The following is a 7684-nucleotide window of genomic DNA, read 5'->3' on the forward strand; positions in this document are numbered from 1 at the left end:
CGTGTTGTTCCCCCTAGGTCAGGGATACCAGAGACCCCAGACCTCCTGTTGTTCCCCCTAGGTCAGGGATACCAGAGACCCCAGACCTCGCGCTGTTCCCCCCAGGTCAGGGATACCAGAGACCCCAGACCTCGCGCTGTTCCCCCAGGTCAGGGATACCAGAGACCCCAGACCTTGTGTTGTTCCCCCTAGGTCAGGGATACCAGAGACCCCAGACCTCATGTTGTCCCCGCGTCAGGGATACCAGAGACCAATTATAATATGCTACAGTAGGCGTCCGCAACAAGTACCAAAATAAAATAGATTTTAAGATCAGCGTAAGATCTCCCAATCCTAACTATTAGGTGTTTATTATATAACGGGGTGAAGCCTCCCTCAACTACAGGTCTAGGATCAGCGTGCGCACTCCCAATCCTAACTAGTTAAGGGAGGCTTCACCCCGTTATATAAAAACACCCTAATAGTTAAGGTTAGGATTGGGAGAGCGCACGCTGATCCTAGACCTGTAAGGCTAGTTAAGGGAGGCTTCACCCCGTTATATTCTAAACAAATAAACTCACCTGATTCATTGTATAAACTTTTGTTTTGTTTATGGTCGATTGCAGAGTTCAGGAGAAGTTAACCAGATGATAATTGTTTATGTCTAGTCTACTGACCTTGTAGATTAGGGAGGTAGAAGACCGAGACGTTACATTCCAACACGTTACTCTCTGCCTAACACCATGCCCAGACCGGACGCGCGTGCAAATGTATTTTGTCCCCAACACACTAAAAGTGATCATGACATGCAGGTTGAAATATCAAAACAAACTCTGAACCACTTATAATCATTTCGTCGACAGGTTCGAAAAGCATTAAACATTTATGACAATTTAAATGAGCTAGCTTACAGTTGCTAGCTAATTTGTTCTGGGATATACATTTCGAGCTGTTATTTGACCTGAAACGCACAATGGCAACGCTGACGTTCATTGGCGCGTGTGTTGGTGTTCATAATACTGGAGAGTGAGACCAAATCATGGACGCTGGACAGAGTGGATTTCAGTTGTAACAAAAAGGCAGTTTATTGAGTCAAAGATATCTTGTCCGGCAGTAAAGCGTGCACGGACCTAGTCATATGACTCAGTAAGGAGTCAGCTGAAAAGGCTGCCTAGACAGAAGTTGCAGCAGATTTTATGCATGGAATAATGTAGGTGGAGTCTTGTCGTCTCGTCTTCTGAATGGTCCCGAAGAGTTGGAGGCGGACCTGCTCTAGCCAGAGCAGGAGCCCCATTGGTGCACAGCAGAGTCCTCTGCTCTTGGCACCCGACCAGTAGAGAGGGTAGTGAAGTGTGAGTGTTTGTGCGATGAAATGTCTGTGTGTCAAGGAGTCGTGAGATAGGGGAACTGAAACTGGCAGTTACTGTCTGGGGCTAGGTTGTTTCCTGTTTTTGACAGGGGTACGTGCAATGACTTGAGTCAGGCGGATTAGTTTGGCGCTCTATAACCGTTTGTGCGGTTAGTATCCTTGTGACAATGGGGAACCATGTTTTGTGCAACAGCAGTCTTGTGTCTTAGTCATGGGGTGTGTTGTGCAAGCTTTAATCCTATGGTCACAAGCAGGCTCTAAAGCAGCCTGAGGGCACTAAGGCCACCTAAATGATGCTTGATATATGAGCTATGTATATGAATATATGTATATATATTACGCGTGCGAGCAGTGTGGGTGCAATAATTGAATAACGTTGTACATTTATTTTGCCACACTCGCGTCAGCGTGGTCAGCGTGGTCAGTGTGGTCAGCGTGGTCAGCGTGTAAAAGTCACAAGAAAAAATGGAGAATAGAGACGGACTCCACTTTCACTGCCGTTCGATAGAAAAAGAGGACTTCGGCCAACATACAAATAACAGTCCAGCCGTAGGCTTCTGCTCATAGCGCATTTTCAAAAAGTTACACGTCCGATAGCCTTTTAACATGCCTCCTTTGTTCCATCACGTTGTCTAGTAATTCTACTCTGCACGGAGCGTCACGTGAAAGAGGGGCTATAATTCAGAGCTGTTGTTTTGCGGCCCTGAAAGGGTCCTGCACTCCCCTGATAAAGATAGTTAACAGACCCGTAAGTCCACTCCCACAGCAACAGGAATTTTTGTGTTGTAGCAAATGTGTTTCACGGAATACATGCACCAGATGTTACCAGGCAGTATAACATGACGGTGCCAAAATCTTACCAATCCATGCATTCATCTCCTAACTATGACTGAGACATGTGCGTTTCATGCAGAGCATTTGGAAAGTATTCAGACCCCTTGACTTTTTCCACAGTTGTTACATTTACCACCTTATTCTAAAATTGATTTAATAGTTATTTTTCTCTCCTCAATCTACACACAATAACAAAGCAAAAACAGTTTAGAATTTTTTTGCAACTAATATATGTATATATATATATATATATATAAATAACACACCAACACACACCCACGGGCAAAAAAGTATTTAGTCACCACCAATTGTGCAAGTTCTCCCACTTAAAAAGACGAGAGGCCTGTAAATTTCATCATAGGTACACTTCATGTGAATGTGTCTTTACCTATTCTGAAACCATGTGAAGGGATGGCGTGATTAATGGGGAACCAATTACTTTGTCTCTACAATGTCTGTGGGCAAGTCACTCCCTCATTTTTCTATTGGGGGAGGTGTATGGCAGTGTCTGGAACCATTGTATGTCCCCTCTGATGTTGCACTTATCTTGGGATATTGTATGACCTAGAGGCTCACTCCCTTCAGTGAGCTTGTCCAGGATTTGGGTAATGGGAGGTTTTACTTGAGATGGGAGTATCTAGAGTTGACAATTGATCTATGCCATTGGACGAGTTGTTTTTTTTGTACTATGAAGTACCAGGAATGAGATTAGAACCTCGTTTTAGAGACCAAACTGAACGATAATTTATAGCGAATGCTATCTGGCCATGGGACACTTCCTCTCTCAAGTAAAAGTATTTCTTTGTGAACTAGTTCCTATTATCTGTGGTTTGTCATGTCGACTAGGGGGATGCTTTATAAAAGATCTCCGTTGCCGTTATGTTGACACTCAACATTTCGTTAGAGATAGTGAATTGTTGAAAGTCAAATGCTATTGCAAAGCTTAATTATTATTAAAGATGTAGTTTAAGTATAACTCTGATTGGTGTGTGAAGTTTAGTCTCTCTTCTTGGTAATACAGAAATTAATCCTACCACACGTCTCCCCACCCAGGGAGGGGAGAAACCGTTAGGCTTGCAGTAGGTTACGTAACAATGTGGCAAAATATGATAAGCAATGTAGTGTGTAGGAGTAGACTTGTAAATAGCATTGACAGTGTTAGAGAAGAGGGGCATTTATAAGGGGTATGGTAGAAGGTATGACCAATGTAATGTGTTGGAGTAGACTTGTAAATAGCATTGACAGTGTTAGAGAAGAGGGGCATTTATAAGGGGTATGGTAGAAGGTATGACCAAATGTGAGGTATAAAAGGCTATTTGCCTGTATGATTCTCAGAACGTTCTCTGAATAATGAAGTATCCGTTTGCAGAAACTCTGGGACTTCGTGGGAATTCTGCTGTTAACCAGGCGATTACAACCTCTGGGGAATTGGGAATTCTTCTGTTAACCAGGCGATTACAACCTCTGGGGAATTGGGAATTCTTCTGTTAACCAGGCGATTACAACCTCTGGGGAATTGGGAATTCTTCTGTTAACCAGGCGATTACAACCTCTGGGGAATTGGGAATTCTTCTGTTAACCAGGCGATTACAACCTCTGGGGAATTGGGAATTCTGCTATTAACCAGGTGATTACAACCTCTGGGGAATTGGGAATTCTTCTGTTAACCAGGCGATTACAACCTCTGGGGAATTGGGAATTCTGCTATTAACCAGGTGATTAGAACCTCTGGGGAATTGGGAATTCTTCTGTTAACCAGGCGATTACAACCTCTGGGGAATTGGGAATTCTGCTATTAACCAGGTGATTAGAACCTCTGGGGAATTGGGAATTCTTCTGTTAACCAGGCGATTACAACCTCTGGGGAATTGTGCTATTAACCAGGCAATTACAGCCTCTGGGGAATTGGTCAAAGCTATAGGGAGATTTGAGTTAATATCATTGGAACTAGAAATTCAAAGTATATAGTGAGTTTTATAACAGAGTGCTGTGGGGGGGGGAGTTGGTAGGCTTTGATAGGATATAACAGAGTGCTGTGGGGGGCTTTGATAGGATATAACAGAGTGCTGTGGGGGGGGCTTTGATAGGATATAACAGTGCTGTGGGGGGCTTTGATAGGATATAACAGAGTGCTGTGGGGGGCTTTGATAGGATATAACAGAGTGCTGTGGGGGGCTTTGATAGGATATAACAGAGTGCTGGGGGGGGCTTTGATAGGATATAACAGAGTGCTGTGGGGGGGCTTTGATAGGATATAACAGAGTGCTGTGGGGGGCTTTGATAGGATATAACAGAGTGCTGTGGGGGGCTTTGATAGGATATAACAGAGTGCTGTGGGGGTGGGAATTCTTCTGTTAACCATATACTGCTACTTACATCTCTCTCTCTCTCTTTCTCTAGGATATCACATGCACGGTACCTGTAGTTAAATAATTATACTGCTACTTACATCTCTCTCTCTCTCTCACACATGCACGGTACCTGTAGTTAAATAATTATACTGCTACTTACATCTCTCTCTCATGCACGGTACCTGTAGTTAAATAATTATACTGCTACTTACATCTCTCTCACATGCACGGTACCTGTAGTTAAATAATTATACTGCTACTTACATCTCTCTCACATGCACAGTACCTGTAGTTAATTATACTGCTACTTACATCTCTCTCTCACATGCACAGTACCTGTAGTTAATTATACTGCTACTTACATCTCTCTCACATGCACAGTACCTGTAGTTAATTATACTGCTACTTACATCTCTCTCTCACATGCACAGTACCTGTAGTTAATTATACTGCTACTTACATCTCTCTCACATGCACAGTACTGTAGTTAAATTACTATACTGCTACTTACAGCTCTCTCTCTCTACCTCTCTCTCTCTCTCTCTCTCTCTCTCTCTCTCTCTCTCTCACATGCACAGTACCTGTAGTTAAATAATTATACTGCTACTTACATCTCTCTCACATGCACAGTACCTGTAGTTAAATAATTATACTGCTACTTACATCTCTCTCTCATGCACAGTACCTGTAGTTAAATAATTATACTGCTACTTACATCTCTCTCACATGCACAGTACCTGTAGTTAAATTACTATACTGCTACTTACAGCTCTCTCTCTCTCTCTCTCATGCACAGTACCTGTAGTTAAATAATTATACTGCTACTTACATCTCTCTCACATGCACAGTACCTGTAGTTAAATTACTATACTGCTACTTACAGCTCTCTCTCTCTCTCTCATGCACAGTACCTGTAGTTAAATAATTATACTGCTACTTACATCTCTCTCTCACATGCACAGTACCTGTAGTTAAATTACTATACTGCTACTTACAGCTCTCTCTCTCTCTCTCTCATGCACAGTACCTGTAGTTAAATAATTATACTGCTACTTACATCTCTCACATGCACAGTACCTGTAGTTAAATTACTATACTGCTACTTACAGCTCTCTCTCTCTCTCTCTCATGCACAGTACCTGTAGTTAAATAATTATACTGCTACTTACATCTCTCTCACATGCACGGTACCTGTAGTTAAATAATTATACTGCTACTTACATCTCTCTCACATGCACAGTACCTGTAGTTAAATAATTATACTGCTACTTACATCTCTCTCACATGCACGGTACCTGTAGTTAAATAATTATACTGCTACTTACATCTCTCTCACATGCACAGTACCTGTAGTTAAATAATTATACTGCTACTTACATCTCTCTCACATGCACGGTACCTGTAGTTAATTATACTGCTACTTACATCTCTCTCACATGCACAGTACCTGTAGTTAAATAATTATACTGCTACTTACATCTCTCTCACATGCACGGTACCTGTAGTTAATTATACTGCTACTTACATCTCTCTCTCATGCACAGTACCTGTAGTTAAATTACTATACTGCTACTTACATCTCTCTCTCATGCACAGTACCTGTAGTTAAATAATTATACTGCTACTTACATCTCTCTCTCATGCACAGTACCTGTAGTTAAATAATTATACTGCTACTTACATCTCTCTCTCATGCACAGTACCTGTAGTTAATTATACTGCTACTTACATCTCTCTCTCATGCACAGTACCTGTAGTTAAATAATTATACTGCTACTTACATCTCTCTCACATGCACAGTACCTGTAGTTAAATAATTATACTGCTACTTACATCTCTCTCACATGCACAGTACCTGTAGTTAAATAATTATACTGCTACTTACATCTCTCTCTCATGCACAGTACCTGTAGTTAAATAATTATACTGCTACTTACATCTCTCTCTCATGCACAGTACCTGTAGTTAAATAATTATACTGCTACTTACATCTCTCTCACATGCACAGTACCTGTAGTTAAATAATTATACTGCTACTTACATCTCTCTCTCATGCACGGTACCTGTAGTTAATTATACTGCTACTTACATCTCTCTCACATGCACGGTACCTGTAGTTAAATAATTATACTGCTACTTACATCTCTCTCTCATGCACAGTACCTGTAGTTAAATAATTATACTGCTACTTACATCTCTCTCACATGCACAGTACCTGTAGTTAAATAATTATACTGCTACTTACATCTCTCTCACATGCACAGTACCTGTAGTTAAATAATTATACTGCTACTTACATCTCTCTCACATGCACGGTACCTGTAGTTAAATAATTATACTGCTACTTACATCTCTCTCACATGCACAGTACCTGTAGTTAAATAATTATACTGCTACTTACATCTCTCTCTCATGCACGGTACCTGTAGTTAAATAATTATACTGCTACTTACATCTCTCTCACATGCACAGTACCTGTAGTTAATTATACTGCTACTTACATCTCTCTCACATGCACAGTACCTGTAGTTAATTATACTGCTACTTACATCTCTCTCTCATGCACAGTACCTGTAGTTAAATAATTATACTGCTACTTACATCTCTCTCTCATGCACAGTACCTGTAGTTAATTATACTGCTACTTACATCTCTCTCACATGCACAGTACCTGTAGTTAATTATACTGCTACTTACATCTCTCTCACATGCACAGTACCTGTAGTTAATTATACTGCTACTTACATCTCTCTCTCACATGCACGGTACCTGTAGTTAATTATACTGCTACTTACATCTCTCTCTCTCATGCACAGTACCTGTAGTTAATTATACTGCTACTTACATCTCTCTCTCATGCACAGTACCTGTAGTTAATTATACTGCTACTTACATCTCTCTCTCATGCACAGTACCTGTAGTTAATTATACTGCTACTTACATCTCTCTCATGCACGGTACCTGTAGTTAAATAATTATACTGCTACTTACATCTCTCTCACATGCACAGTACCTGTAGTTAATTATACTGCTACTTACATCTCTCTCACATGCACGGTACCTGTAGTTAAATAATTATACTGCTACTTACATCTCTCTCACATGCACGGTACCTGTAGTTAAATAATTATACTGCTACTTACATCTCTCT

Source organism: Oncorhynchus tshawytscha, unplaced genomic scaffold (assembly GCF_018296145.1).
Source record: "Oncorhynchus tshawytscha isolate Ot180627B unplaced genomic scaffold, Otsh_v2.0 Un_contig_11876_pilon_pilon, whole genome shotgun sequence".
Lineage (NCBI taxonomy): Eukaryota > Metazoa > Chordata > Actinopteri > Salmoniformes > Salmonidae > Oncorhynchus > Oncorhynchus tshawytscha.